At 35.8% G+C, this 16,912-nt stretch overlaps 1 protein-coding gene across 2 annotated transcripts in view; it reads right to left on the reverse strand.

Annotated features, from left to right (window-relative positions):
* LOC5565328 (inositol-pentakisphosphate 2-kinase) overlaps positions 1-16,912 on the reverse strand; it is a 344,143-nt gene that overhangs the window by 84,282 nt on the left and 242,949 nt on the right. For both annotated transcript variants that reach the window (XM_001649622.2, XM_021846800.1), the window contains one exon: positions 13,137-13,168. The gene's annotated coding sequence lies outside the window, so the exon portion shown is untranslated. The remainder of the gene's footprint in view (positions 1-13,136; positions 13,169-16,912) is intronic.

A 16,912-nucleotide genomic window follows, 5' to 3' on the forward strand; every position in this document is an offset into this window, starting at 1 on the left:
GAATCCCTGTTGGTCCAGGATCTTTTCGTGATAGAAATTTCCTTGACTTCGCAGGGCATAATGTATCGTCGTACCTGCCACACGATATACGAACGCGAAAATGACAACTTTGGCAAAGAAAGCTCTCACGAAACGATCCTGTACCGATCGGGAATCGAACCCAGACACCTTCAGCATGGCTTTGATTTGTAGCCGCGAACTCTAACCGCTCGGGTAAGGAAGACCCTAAAAAAAGTTATAAATTATGATCCCATAGATATTTCTGTACCAGAAATTCACTGAAACCGTTTCATGGACAACCATTTGGAGCAGTCTACCGCAGAAAGTGCGTCTCGCTCTGTTAACAACCTGCTCCAGCTACTTCAATGGAAATGCTCCTGCAAATCGTTCAACAATCAAATCAACACGTTTTGCGCCGTGTGCTCGTTTGTACGCCTTTCGATAAGAGGAAGTCTCTTCGAGCTCGTTGACTTGACTGGTGGCTACAAAGTCGTTGAGCATCACTATAGTTTCGAGCGTTTAATTGCAGCAGTCGAGAGTCAATGTTTGCTCGTTCAATCAAGACCAACCACAACTAGGTAGTTGTCATGTCACATGATGATCCTGTTTATGTCGCGCCAAAGGAGAAAATGCATCATCGGCATAATAACAACAAGTGTAATCGATCTAGCCTTGGCACAGATAGCACGTTCTGCCAATTGTAGTCCGATCCGAAGCATGTTTCTCTGGTTTGCCATGCAGTCGAACAATACTCGTCGGTATATTTCCTTACTTACTTTGGATGGTAGGACCTTGAGCAGTGTTATCCTTGTGGTCGATAATCATTATGAGAGAGGCTACGAGAATGCTGTTAATTTAAAGGTTCTGAAATAGGCTTGATTGAGAGACTATCCAATCATTCTGTAAGGGTATTGTGTGGAATTTTTACAAACGCCAAATATATTCCAAGTAATTTGTAGCATAAGGATCACCCCTAGGCTTGAAGTGCAGCGTTTTTATTATATTTATGACTATTTCAAAAGTTGTACCAAAAGTACCAGGATATCAGTGCATCTGGGCCTTATGTGGCATTCACCACATGATGTCTACTATGCTCGTTTTTTCTCAAGCTGCCAAGGCGGGCACGTGTGTCTGCCGTGATTCTAAATGAGTTCTTCGTTGGCAACAGCATTGACTAGTTGACTGGCTAATTTCACGATTATTGTAAACGCTGTCTCAAGCAGAACACGTGTAGACTGTCAATTCCATGTTGCATTTACATTCGCAAGGGACACGTGCAGTCGGAGATGTTGACTATTTTCCATCAACATCAAATGAAATTAAAGTGATAAAAAATATCATTTAAATACAAAAGAATTCATTGTAAAAAAAACATATTTTCCAACAGGGTTAACTATAAAACGAAACGTAAAATTTACACTTCACTTCCAATTTGTTCTATTGTTTTGTATTACACTCTTAATCTAGAATGCCGAATCTCGGTTTTTTTTAACCTAAGCTAAGCAACCGGACAAATTGGTAGCCGAGTCTCGGTTTAAATCGGGAAACCGAGATTCGCACAGCCGAGCTTGTGAAAAAAAATCTAAGTGTGTATATAATCAACTGGTAATGGCATTTTGCAATAAAATACAGGGTCGTTATGTATCTTTATAACAGATTAAAAAAAAATCTTTTTAAATTTAAACCAAAACAAAAGAATTTTTGATTCTTTTATTTAACGAGATCAAAATCAATAACGGATTAACTGATATGAATGCTTTGAAGAATGTTGATAATTGACGTAACTGAGCAAATTGAAAGAATAGCTTCATTGTATTTTAAGCAAAGTTTTAGATTTTGACGAGATGACAAACAAGGTTGGTGGTCTAATGGCTTCGCTTCTGCTTCATAACCAGAAGATCATGGGTTCAATCCCAGGCCCGTCCCTTTCTTCGTGCTTGTAGTTGTATTTTTCACTTGCTTCTATCTTCCACTCTCAATCTATCACAGTTGATTTATTCATTCATAGCATTTGCTAGAATTTTAAAGTTAGAATTTAAAGTTTTTTATTCTGAACTTAATTTAGTTTTGTTTCTTGGGATATCTTTAGACATTTGTTTCTGGAAATCTGCCATACATGTCCAGCATGTTATCAAGTATTCGTACATCGAACACTTTCAAGAATATTCTTGACAAATTCATTATGAAATTCATCTGAGGATTTCTACGAAAGTTTTTTCAGAGAAAGCTTCTCAGCTTTTTTTCAAAAACTCTTAACATATAAAATAATTGAAGAAATTCCTCCATTCCATCCACACGCATTTTTCCAAAAAAAATGAGGTATCTGTTCAGGAGTTTCTACTAAAAGGATTTCAGAAATTCTTTCCGCAAGTCCACCAAGGATTTATTGAGGATTTTTTCAAAGAATTTGCCTTAAAGAAATTCAAGATATCAAAGAAGTAGTATCTCACGAAATTTCCTTTTGGTATTGCTGATTAATTTTTGATAGTGTTCTTATAGATATTCATAGTTTAATTATAATTATAAAAATTAAATTCGAATTAAGCGTTGGAAGTCCTAGAAAATCTCTGAAGTATTTTTTAAGATATCCTTTGGAGAATTCCTATTTCAATTTTTGGAAAAACTCTGCAAAAAAATATTCTAGGTAAGTCACAGGAATCAATCCCTGGATAATTCAATGAGACATGTTCTAAATAAATTGCTTTGTATTTTTCCAAGTAGTTATGGTCAAATTCTGCAAACTCTTTGATATTTAAAAATTTCGGAAGTCTCTGTATAATTTATGAATCATCAAGGAACTTTTCAGGAAATCCTTGAAAAACCCCAGATAAATATCTGGAGAAATTCTTGCAGAGATCGTTATAAGTTCTTTTTTATGTGATATCTTGAGTCATTCCTAGAATAATTCAAGCTAGAACTCTTGGGAACTATATATAGGAAATTCATAAACTAAATCAAATGTTCTGAAGAATTTAGCAAACTTCCTTGAAAAATCCCAATTACCATTTCTGCTACAAAACTATCCAAGCCAAATTACTGGAAAATCCTTGCAGTAGGAAATCCCTGCCTAAGGAAATGCTTGGAAATTAACTCAGCGCGATTGCTGGTTTTATTCTAATTCCAGATAAAAAAATAATTTTTGAATACCTGTAAAAAAAAGGAGGAATTCTTAGAAGTTTCTATGAACAAACTTATTGATTAGTCGCAGCATGTATTTCATCAAGAGCTTCCAGATAACGTTTTAGGAAAATGGATTTTTGAACAGATCTTCAATTGACTTGAATTGATTGAAACACAATAAAAAATAGATTGCATAGTGGCACCAAAATATTTTGTTTTATATTTTTGGTAAATATTTCGGGATATCCCATTATGACTCTGTTTGATATTTTTCCCTGCCATGCTGGTCTTGAATATTTCCAACGGTGAAATTATATTATAATATTTTTGCCTGATGGATGAGATATGTGCACCATGAATCATTGAAACGCTGTTTTTTTCTTTGTTCAGCCCCTTATGGACCGTCTACCTTGCTATGATCACGTTTGTTATTTTTATATAAGCGTTAGACCACAGTGTTTTCATTGGTGAAATACATTTAAGCATTTCGACAAATATTTGTAAAGTTATTTTTTTTTTTAATATCAGTGTATTAAAGCTGTTTTAAGGTCACCGTCGTCTACGGATTTTTTCTCATAGTAGCGTGACAGTTAATAATAGTAGAAGATCTCATGAGAACACCAACTGAGAGCAGGTTCTCTTCCAGTTCAGACTTCAAAAAACGAGAGTTTTTTACTTTTTCCTAAAAATTCTTACTTTGGAATGCAAAGCGAACTTTTAAGTAAATATATAACCCTCATGAAGTCATGTTTTGGTAATACTACTTTTAAAATAATGACGAAAAAATTTTAATGTTCTTCAAGTTTTAGCCTAGATTACTCATCCTTGGAACGGCGAAAAAACGGCTCGCTGTGAGGGGTTCGTTTTAGCGTGCTTTTTACATGTTCGGAGTTCCGCGGATCCCCTGTAAGAAAAAGTGGGCCTAGAAAAAAAAATCGAAAAAAAAACAAAGCTTAAAATGCCAAGCCTATAAAGTTTTCAGACATTTTGTGAGGATGCTGCCAACCACTGATCAAGTTGATTCCAAAACCGTCTGCTTCAAGATCATCTTCAAACCTTTATTTTGAATTATCTGTAGAGTATTTTTTCTGGTATAACAACAGCTACTAGGTATACATGAGAAACACGACACTCTGTCAGTTAGTCCATATTGGAACAGCATACAACATAGCCGGCCTGAAAATTTGTTTGATGATTTGAAACTTGTTGTTAAGACAAAGCTTTGATATTTTTTTAACTAGTTCGTTTTTTTGAAGCTCAATTGCATTTAACGCTTTACATAGCCAAAATTATTTTTTTGTATTATTTACAATTAATTCACTTTTCAGTACGGGATGGAGCCAGGATACTTGTGGCAACTCGAGGTTAGTGGTCATAATTTTTGAAGGAAGGACATGGTTGGGATTGGGATCAAGGTTCTCTGCTGCTCATCCGGGAGCTCGATTAACGCTTTATGGCGATGGTATCAATTTCTTGCCGGTATTCGTCTGCCGGATGGCCAGGATCCTCAATCCAACACGCAAAACAAAACTGGAGATGTGAACACTAGAGAATTAAGCTTTTATACAAGACAGGCGAAGGAAATCGAAAATTACGACCATATAAACGAAATCGCGGGTGCCCAACACATCTCTAAATGAAACATAGGGTTGTCTACCTCGGTCCGCAAGGCACGCTATGTCTAAACCAACAGATTATGCAAATCGAATGTACCTCGGTTTTTTCCCGTTAGAGTTCAGTAATTGGGTTATATATTCATAATCGGAAGGTTTTAGATATTCCATCGGTGAAATTTTGATTTTTTCCACTTTTTAGCCATTTTTCCATATACAGTGCTGTTCTGAATAATAGCAGCGCATGTCGATTTTCATACAAAATGCTCAACTTTGACATGCTGTAGTTTTGTTCCCTTTCAAGCAATCGAGTTGAAATTTTCTCAACAGAACTACACATATGCCCAATTTTGTAAACACAAAATTTCAAAATTTTCTAAGCCCCTGCAGGAAAGTGAGATACTAGGTGAAATTGTTCAAAAAAATAGCAGTTTTAAAAAATTGAATTTCGGCTTGACATTATAGTTTTAAATTGTATATATATATATGATCATATTTGTAGTTCTGTGGAGAAAATTTCAGCTCGATTGCTTGAAAGGGAACAAAACTACAGCATGTTAAAGTTGAGCATTTTGTATGAAAATCGACATGCGCTGCTATTATTCAGAACAGCACTGTACAGCCTATGAAAATAAATAAAAATCACGTTTTCCTACACATTTCAGTCCATACAAAATGTATGGGAAAAAATTCACCGATAGAATATTTTGAAACCTTCCGATTATGAAATTATAGACCAAATACTGATGTCTAGCGGGAAAAAATCCGAGGTACATTCGATTTGCTTAATCTGCTGGTTTAGACATAGCGTGCAAGGGTATCTAAAAGTTGCGCTCTGGAGGCGTCCATAATTGGGCAATGCCAAACTAATGCCGACTTACGTCCAAATTTTTCCACCAGTCTCGCAAGGAAACTATAGGAATAATGGAATGTAACCACCGTCCCAGTTGGCCATTTATCTAATCGCGAGCTAACACATCTGCTCTCTTATTTTTGTAGGAAAGTGAGATGCATGCTTTACAGGTTTAATCGATCGGAGTGTTTCAACATAACTTAAACTATCCGAGAAAATGAAGAAGTGGTTTGCGGGTGTGTTTGAGATCATCCCCAAAGCGAAGTTGATTGCTGCCAGCTCAGCAACATAAACTGCAAAAGGTTCCTGAAGTTTTCGGCTGACGTAAGAGTTTTCATTCAAGACATCGAAGCCAGCAGTGTAGGAATCGACATTCTGAAACTCTGCGTAGAAAGCACGTTGAAAAGTTATACATCGAAATTGGTCTGGAATTACATGAATAGCTGATTTCATGGACAGATCATATTCGACAGAGGAACTCTCATGGCGTAGTGGTAACGCGCCCCAACTAGAGATCGGGGAGTCGTGAGTTCGATTATCACTGAGAAGACGTGTAATTTTTTTCGCAAATCTTCACAATCTAATCCAATTGAAAATTATATGTAATGTTTAGCTTTTCGGTAGTTGTTCAACTTCCACTCGGCTGGTTAGCCGTAAACCACGTTATGAAAACAAATGACAATTGTCGGAAACTCATTCGTACCGAACACTTGCACTCCAACAAGTCGAAGTGATGATGCGGTAGAGTACCGTAATCCGGGGGCAAATTGATCACTGGGGTGATTTTAATCGGGTCGGTACCAAATAGCTTTTCCTTTCAAGGATGCTTAATACTTCGTTGCCATCACAGATATTCCATGTTTTCTAATTTATAGATGTCTAATGATGATTTTGCACTATTTAATTTTTATTAAAGTCAGTTTTGCATAGAAATATTCACAGTTTTTGAAGGTGTTAGCAATACTGTTGGAAATGTCGATACTAAACAAACCGCTGGTGCTAAGCCTGCATGTAAACTTTGAGTGTTAAAAATGTTTTGTTAGCTTCAGTGTTAACTGCTAAACTCATATTTGAAATCGTACAGCATTAGAGTGATTCCAAGCAACAGCACCAAAATTTGGTAAATTTTTTAATTCATTTTTTTCTATTGAGCTGAAACTTTGCACAGTTTTCCAGTTCCATCTAAATCGTCATTTGTGAAATATTTGAAATGTCATAACTTTTTTGTTTATTGGCTTACCATCACCAAATTTTTATGGTAGATAGCTAATATAATGGACCGTTTTCCCTCAAAAAAATACGTTGGTATTTCGATAGGGTTTTGAGATATTTGAGTTTTTGTGACAAAAAAGATGTTTTTTAATGCAAAAAAAATTTTTTTTTTTACTGTGTGTATTTTTTTTTGGAATCCTTATTTAGTTGTCTAACTTTGTTTCTTTAGTTGTCTAACAATCGAACGAACCGTTTTTGCTGTGCAGCTTTTTGAATATTTTTGAACCATTTTCACATACACCCTTTTGAAAAGTTAGTCGTAACTCAACTTGAAGATTTGATATCGGAAAATGACGATTTAGATGGAATTGAAAAACTGTGCAAAGTTTCAGATATTTTTGAAATGGTCGATCAGAATCGACTTGCATGCCTCCGTGGAATCCCTCATTACAAGAATAGTTGTTTGCTCATAAAACCGTTTATTGTTGAATAATTTGCTTATTTCAAGGGAAATTGCATACATGTAGGCGTATTAGGCAGATTTACAAAGTTTAATTTTGCGATAAAACTATGATATACACGAGTTGTAAGAATTTTGACATCATTTTCAGATTCAGGAGACCCAAATTTAATAGATAGGGAAATTTTACATACTAAACTATGCTTTATTATATAGTGATCCATTTCGCCCCAATGAGTCATTTTCAATTTTTGATATTGAGACTAATGTTATGAAATGTTAAATTTTATTTCATAAAAAATTGATTGCATAAACTGATAAAGATCAATGAAGTAATGATTTTACCGAAAATTTTTTGACAATTTTTGAAGTCCAAAGAAATTATGGCAAAAATTTGTAAAAAAGTGATCAATTTGCCCCCGGATTACGGTACCGTTAAGTCACCAGTCACCGTGCGGCCTCCATTCACCGTGCACATATACAAATTCCTACAGAATATTCATACAATTTTCACAAATTATTCTTTTGTCAGCAAAATAAGATAAAACTGATGAAATGAAGTAGTTTTCATCACAAAGCATTTTGAAAAACCTGGTTTATGTAGTCAAAATCATGTTACTTCTGTTAGATAATGAGATTTTTCATCACTCTTAGTAGAAACGCCAAAAAATCACATTTTCCATTTTAACGATGGAGTATGAAATTTTTCAAAATTTCAACGATTTTTCGCTATGGATACTATTATTAGGATTATTTTCATCGTATGAGCAATGATATTGCATGCAAATTAGAATTTTTATTGTGTTTCAGTCGAAACCCAAATGCACGGTGAATGGATCCATTTCAATATATATGGTTCCTATTACCGTGGATAAGTGTAAAAGGCATGAAATTTTTCGGTTATATTAAATTAATTATTATATTGGATTCAAACTACTTCATATTTAGTTTTCGAGTGAATATGGAATGGTTTGGACAATACAGTCAAACCTCTTATAACGATTTTAATAAAAAAATAATTATTTAGGCATTTTTTATTTTTTTTTTGGTTTTTATTGTAAATGAAGATTTGAATACTCTTAAAAATGAGTACGCACACTACTAGCAACATAGTTGCCCCATCAACATCGTTTCTTCAAGATACAAAATTAAATCATGACGAAAACTATACGCACGGTGAATGGTGCACTAGGTGCACGGTAAATGGTAACATAGAACGGTACGAGGCGACCTTAACATGACATTTTCAAACATAATTTTTGAGTAACTTTTTGTTACGCATCTCTAGTTTTAGATTTTTCCCTATATTATTATAAAATAGCACGCTACGTAGTGGTATTTTAGTACGCTCCAAATTATTTGGAAAAATTATATGATTTTTTGAAGTGCAAATTTTTCTTAAATGCACGGTGAATGGTAGCTTGACGGTACGTTGCATTCAAAATGAGACTCATTGTATGATTCCCGTTTTGACCAACCTTATGGACCACTGGGTGTCCAGGATTAAGTATGCAACATCTGTAGGCGAATTCCGACGCGTATTTTCTTCGAAGAAAAGAAAATTCTCTTGCTGGTGACTAATGGAAGAAAATTTATTCTCTTGGAAGAAATTGTTCGCCGGAATTCACCTGCTGATTTATGAAAATTTACAAAATGGTCCCATAATCTATCAGTAACGCTTCAAATGTCAATCGTTGCGAAATCTTCGGATCATACGACTCTCGGTAAATCACTCTGACGATCTCAATCTCCGCAGTGCTGTTTGCTCGTGTTGTTTATTGCCAGCGGTTGCTTGTTGAACGATCACTTTGGTTGCATTAAATAAGGCTTGACCGCTGAAGTTGCACAATGAAATTGCAAATTATGCTAATCAGAATGTTTATTTACCAGATTGCTTATTCGTGTAGTCTGTTTATTGTTTTCACTCTGAGCCTAAGTGCTGCTGCTGGATGCTGATGCTGATGTGTCGTCCGTCCGGTCTCAATCGGCACCCAACATTCGAGTAGAAGCCTTTTGCCTATGCAGAACGCAATATTTCACTCGAACACACCTTATTTCGGTTTTAGTTAGCCGCCAATCAAATGCGAGGTGGATTGAACTTTTCCCACGACTCTTCAATGAAACGGAATAAAGGCGAGAGACAACAACAGAAATTGACATAAAATCCTAATCGGCAGCAGTGCGATCTCCGCGCCTAAGCTGCGCCATAAAATCCAATGACAAAATTAATGCTCCTTTAGCTCCACTAGTCGAGCCACTTCTCTCCGCGCGGTGCTCCACAAAACGTTATTATCAAAAAAATTCATATAATTTGTATTCACCAGTCAATTTCTATAGCTAAATTTCATGTCTAAGTAAAATCAAAAATAATAAATAATAAAAATAATTCAATGATTTTTTGGATCCAGTTTGGGTTTGCAGAGAATCTGAATTAATTTGTCATTTGGGGTTATCTATGATGAGCACAACAAGTCTTTCACTGAGCCGAGCGGTTAGATTCCGCGGCTACAAAGCAAAGTCATGCTGAAGGTGTCTGAGTTCGATTCCCGGGGTCAAGGATTTTTTCGTAATGGAAATTTCCTTGACTTCTTTGGGCATAGAGTATCATCGTACCTGCCACACGGTGTACGAATGCGAAAATGGGCAAATACAGCTCTCGTTTAATAACTGTGGAAGTACTCATTCAACACTAAGCTGAGAAGCACGATCTGTCCCAGTGAGGGCGTAATGCCAAGAAGAAAGATCGATCCTACCAGTTGAGCTTAAATGAAGTAAAAGTGTAAAATCGTAACATGTGTTATGGCTTGGTTGATTAACATGAGACCAATACATTTAGACCAATACATTGTCAAAAGTTACACCGTACTGAGAATTGACACACATTAAATGTGTGTAACAAAATATATTAAATTATTGAGTTTACAGATGAAGTGGTTTAGAAATGCATTATAATACATATGTGAGTGTGAATCGTGTGAATCTGTCACATTTGCTTCGTATCCGCTTTTTCAGTTCAGCAGGCGAAAAATAGAATCGGCTGATGGGCTGGCGTTCAGCAAATTTTATTTTGTGGTGTTCTACGGGCTAGATTTTCAGTGATTTTTGGTAGTAGTTTGGTCGGTACTGCGTCACCCAGATTTTTTGATTGTTTGTGATCAGTGTGATTTCAAGGTCTTCGTACAATGCAATGCTGTGTGGAAATGAAAAGGATCGTAGCAAGACGCGCGCAAGTGCGGGAGTGTTTGAAATTCACATTCACGATTCTTCTCGTATCCGCGTATAAATCCAATTCGGCTGGTTATAATATACAACGGATCCAACATATATTTTGTACAGATATAGCTAATGTAAAAATTCGAATCTTTCGAAAAAGTGAAAAGTGAAGAGCGAGTATTTTGTGATGGCACAAGTCAGAAAGATTGTCAGTGTTCATTGCTAGAGGAGCGACGGATTGCAGAGGAGTTTCGAAAAAGGAACTTGGTGTGTTAGTTCAGATCAGCAGTGCATGATCACAATGCGTAAATATTTACCATTTGTCGGCAAGAACATCTACCGAACGTATCCTATGGCACTACCCTTTCCATCAACATTCCAAAACATCACGTAACACCTATGAGAGGTCGTAAAGTTCACTGCATCTTCCATAAGTAGGTGTTCAATCAATCATCCATTCCCATTCCCCAGCTTTCGCAAGGACGTGGCCAGGACAGCTCTCGACTTTTGAAGGATGCATCAATCATGTCTAAGAGTTGGAGGTTAGTATCAAATTTCTGACTTTGGTAACGAACGAGAAGAAGGCAACCCTCATACAATGGTCTAGGGCTGTACCACCTACGAAATGCCCAATGCTAATGCTAACTCGTTTTCCTCAGTATTAAAGAGACCATCAATTAAGAAAGGTATCGAGATACAGAATATATATTTTAAATATGGTAATTAGCTCATTATTGCGGTATTCCCAATTATTTCAGTATAAGAATTAAACCCTCATTAATTATCGATTACTCTATTTTCTATGGATATTATTGATGATGAGGAAAACTTATAAATGAGTATTTCCAAAATTAAAAGATTTGGATCTTTGGAAGAACAGTTTTAAATGATGCGTCAAGAAAATCCTTTATTTTTAACCAGCTCCTCTATCTACGGAGCGAATAATCATAAGCGTATTTTTTACGTTAAGACCCAAAACAATTACATGCAGCAGTTATGTCAGTTCATAATGGATGAAGTTGCTTGACAGACGTTGAATTTTGAAGAAACATTCTATAGTTTTTGAAAAAACATACATATACCGCAATAAAAGAACAATGAAAATATCTGTTTGCCTATTAATGCGCTATTTACAAATATATTTCAAATAAACGCAATATTTTAAGGACAAGTCACGAAAACTGATTAAAAATCGGTTCACATGCCAAAATTGCGTTGAAAAAATAGTAAAAATATAATGAAAGTTAGTGGAAAATCTATTTAGAAGGCACCAAAATTGTGGGGTGTACCAAAGTCAACAAATTCTTTTCTCATTTAGCGAGTAGTGATCTCAGATGGAAAAACCTAGTCTATTTACATTAACATTGTCCCGCTATGACGAAAAGGAGACGAAACCGACCAAAAATCATTCGATTCTGTTCATTTGTTTGATTAGGTTTTTTTTATAGATATGTCCAAAGTTACACAAACTGACAGTATCATGCAGTGTCATTAACATGAAGGGATCATTATCTCAATGCTCGAACATTGTGTGGCATTGAATGCATACTGAATGTAATGAATATATTTTTTTTTTGTGAATCTATGACAAAAGGTCGAAAGGACAAAAGTTCAAAGAACAAGAAAGAAAGGACACAAGATTTTTTTTAAAGAAGGAAAACTTTCCCTTCATTTTCGACCTTTTGTCTTTCGACCTTTTGTCCGTACGGCGTTTTTCATTCTACATTTTGTCCGGTAACCGTTTTTTGTATACCGCAATAATAGGATGAAATACCGCATTAATAGTACAAAGGAAGAGCTTCAGATTTATGTTAAAATAATGTGTGTTTGTTTTCAAAATTTACTTTTTACCACACTATACACCAGAAGAAGGATAGTTCCAACACTTCACATTGCAAAATACTAAAATATTTAGGTTTTGGCACTAAAATACGATTTAAATTTCAACATCGTGCGTAGGTCCCCCATAATAGGACGGATACCCTAATCGAATACTTTATTATTTTCGATGAAATATAATCAAAATATTTAAAATACTGCAATTCGAAAACATTTTCCAATATTTTGTATTTTCTTACAGTGAAACAGTTGTCTAACATTAATTTTTGGGGTCTGCACATCCGTTATTTTCAAGCTACATAAAGCTTTTTTGGAATTAATTAACATTTGGTGGAGAAGATTTGAATCTTTTTGTAAAAATATCGAGTACAAAAACTGCAAATAGATCACAATGGATTTGGAAAATGTCGACTTGATGATAAATTGTAACGCCAGGTTTAAAGAAAAGTGCACTGGAGTATGATTTAATTTAACATTTGTGATTTTATGTAAACATTTCTGTTGAAATTTGCTCTTGAACTCATTGGTAATAATATTATAGAATTTCAAGATCCCATGAATATAGAAAGGCATCTCTTTTCTTCTTCAGAAGAGACAATTAATGTATTGTGGAGTCAGAAGAATATAATTTTCAAATTAACACATTAACAAAAAAAAAGTCAAGTGTTGTTTTCTACTGAAGAAAAAAGAGATGCCCTTTTATATGTTGAGGCCATCAGCAAGCTGCCGGGGTATTTTCATTACACCGCACCGGCAGAATGCCTCATGATAAGGCCCAAAACCGCACACACCACATCCGCACTATTCTAAGACACACTGTACTTACCTTCAGGATCATATCATAACAATGGAGCGTGCCTGAAACAAAACAACGAAACAACAGTAAAACATTAGAGCTCATCATAGAATTAATTACTATTTCGATCGTATCAACACAATATTGTTATTGTTGATCTTTTGTACAGTCACATTGACAGTTGTAGAACACCGAGATGTGGAGAGTCGACTGTATAACAGTTAATACAATATTGTATGCTACAATAGGCTACTAGAATGTTCCATGTAATAGTCAATAGGGTAATGGGGTTTAAATAAGGCGCAGAAACATGTACCAAATTAGTTGGAAATAAATCGAGAAAATGAAAGTATCTCTCTCGTAGTAACTATTCCCTACCGGATCGCATCCGCAGGAACAGTGCCAAACAGTTAGTTCGTTGATCATCTGGACACAACTGTCTCCAATGATCTGGAATAAGCTCCCTAATATTTAATATTCTTGTGCGACCGGCTTTATAAGCAATTTGCTTCTCAATCTGGACACCGAGAATTCATCACATATAATTATTAATTAGAACATTTTCCAATAATTTCACTTCAAAGCATTGGGACACAATAGCTTACTTCTCATTTTAAATATTTTGTCAATATTTTGTTTTGAACAAAGTTCAAATTCTATCATTCATAACATAGGAATGAACAGACCTAACAATGTAGTAAAAGTATATTGTCTTTTTTGTTAGTTTAGTATGCTGCATAATCCGTAATCTATAATCTATCGATATTTTCAGCTTTTGACTCACCAGTATTTTCGTCCACTTACTAGTTTTTTTTACCCCTCAAATTTAGATGATCACTTTTTTGCCCCCTGAGCCCGAAAATCGCCCCCAGGGGGACGATTATGAGCACATTGGGAATTACTGGCCTACACTGTCTCTTTTTAGTTTTACTACCTGATAGAGGCATACCAGCTACTGTAACTGATAAAGAGAGAGGGAAATTTCAGACTATTTTTAAGCTGTAAAATGTTGACAAATATTGAAGTACCTATATAATATTGAAGTAACCTAAAATTTGAAGTGAGCTTTTAAATCCATTATTTATTTTTTTTTTTTTTTTTTCATTGGAGACACTTTCCACTATTGAGTAGTGTTGGATCCGTTGAATCTGTTGCATGCTCCTTGGGAGCGAGCGACGGAATCCGGATCCATTGTGTCCGTTTTGCGTTTTGCGGAAGAAAAAACGAAGTGTGGAATACCTATATGTAAATTAGAAACCGAATTTAGCACTATAGCATTTAATTCCACTAGAGTTTGTATCCTTTTACAGATACGCGTATTTCGACCTAAACTGTAAGTCACACTGAAGATTGCCTTACACTTGAGGTCGAAATTCGCGTATCTGTAAAAGGATACAAACTCTAGTGCAATTAAATGGTATAGTACTAAATTCGGTTTTGAGATTTATTATTTTTATTATCCTAACTATAAAAAATATCAAGAATTTGAGCCAATTGCTGATTTGTCTCCATCATTGGGTTGGAGATTTTTTTTCTGATAGTAATGGTCTGGGGAGCACCGTGCCCTGTTCGCTGTATCCGTCAAATGAAGGTAAGCTGATTCGAGGCACCCAACACAATTAGTTTCGCATTTGAATGGAGTCACCCAGACCGGGCAGCGAGCGTAGCGGTGAAACTAAACAACACTATTGCATTAAGGCAAGAGACACCCCGAAACCTTCATCGTGACACTGTTGCACTAAGTGTCGGTTGGTTAAGCAGCAGAATGATTTGAGGTCATTTTTGAGCTTTGACAGTTTCGCGTGTAGGCAGCGAGATGTTTAATGCACACAAAGTAATGTAGATAAAGATTCGCAGATGTTATACGACACTCGTTAGCTCTGGGTGAAAACGGCATCTCTCGTACAAGCTGTGTCGACGCACGTTTTGCACGTTCTTTTCTTCTTCCTGAGAGATTGAGGCATAGAAGGCTAATCAAAATGCGGGTTTATACACCCCAAAAACTGATAGAATTCGACTGACTTCAGTATGATCTTGACTTGAAGCCGTCCATTTCACCACAGAGTCAAGTGAGGTCGTTTATGACATTCTTTTCGAAATTTTGCCTTGCAAATTTCGGCATTCTTTGCAAAATGTGAAAGTACAAATGCTTTGCGGTTTGTGGTTTTATCCGACTCAGTTAGAATGAGAAACAAGATCCGAACGGCGATAGTACATTCTTTTTAAGCTGGTTGCACTACATCTCATTATCGGGTTGGTCGTTGCCCGCTGACCTCGGTCGGCAGAGGGAGTTCGTCTTGCTGCGCCGAACAAAAGACGAAATCATTTGTAACTGAGCTGTTTTGATAATACTGGTTTTGAAAAGCAAATGTGTCTGTAAGTTCAGCAGAATTTAAATTTTAAAATGTCTAACAACGGGGCAATCCGCTGTTTAACGTTCAATTTGCTACAGAAAGAAAACATTTATGCACCTCTATCTCTTTTCACGATCATTCACGACCAACTTCTTACGATTGAAGTTGAAATTAAAGACTATTACTATAATAATATATCTTCGAGCTGTTTAGTAGAATGCTTTTAAATAAATAAAAAAACGAATTCAGTACTATGCCATTCAATTCCACTAGATGTTGTATCCTTTGACAGTGTCGTGTACTAGTCGAGTCGAAACTGTGACAACAACGGCCCGGGACGTCATTGGCACTGGTCAACTACGAAGGTAAAATAACTGGTATAATGAAGGGTGTTAGAGATTGACAGACGTAAAACATGCCACTAGGAGACGAATACTAGACAGGAAGAACCGGAACGATATGTGGAGGGATTCTGCTACTTTTCCACAAATATCGTTCACCTAATGTAATTTCAGCGAACGGTCCTTAAGGTAATGCAGTTTAAAAAGCTATAAGAATAGCCTTCAGGAATAAAGTGATGAGCTATCAGAAGAATTTTTTTGCGTCGGCCGCCGTACGGCGTAAAAAACTGCGTTATTAAAAGATAAAACGACGTAAAGAACTGTGTTGTTTCAAAAAACTACGTAAAATCCACGCTTTTTTCAAAAATACGGTGTTGAACAGTCTTCATGTTTTTCGACGTTTCATGACCACACAAACAGAACATTGTTTCGCTTAAAAAAAAATTGACTAAATTTCTTACGTCGTTTTTTTTAAATAACGCTTTTTTACTCTGAACCGCGTAAAAAGAAGGGAACAAATCTTTAGTGTATTATCATTCTTGACTGAACACATATTACCGAAGGTGTCAAGGTCAGTGAAACTTAAAAGAACCTCCTTTTCAAAACAGAAGGGTGCTTTGTTTATCGATGATTAGTTTTTTCACCACCTTGAAATGTATGATGTTATGACATATAAGAGTATCAAAAGCTTTTCAAGGAAAAGGACTATTAAGGGAACGGGGTATTTTGTCCAAAAATCATCCAGATATTAGCTGTGATATAAATGGCTGAATACTGAGCCAAACTTCAGAGGTGTATCAAACCGATTTTGTTATTTTTGAACATTTCCACCGAAATGCCTTTGTAAAACCCTAATATTACTTTAAAAATGATTACCAAGAAAGTATAACCAACTTTTTGCTCAGACAATAGTCTATCACTTTACGTGAGACTTTAGGGTGTTCTGACTGCTTTTTAACACTAGGAGCCCAGGGATCAAATATCAGTTGTACCTTAAATTTCAATCAGTCATATCTCAACAACGGTTCAACCGATTTTCAAAATTCTTTCACGTGTGAACATGAGTGTTCATTAGCCTGGGCCACGGTTATATGACAAATTTAGATTCTCG

This window comes from Aedes aegypti, chromosome 2 (assembly GCF_002204515.2).
Source record: "Aedes aegypti strain LVP_AGWG chromosome 2, AaegL5.0 Primary Assembly, whole genome shotgun sequence".
NCBI classification, from domain to species: domain Eukaryota; kingdom Metazoa; phylum Arthropoda; class Insecta; order Diptera; family Culicidae; genus Aedes; species Aedes aegypti.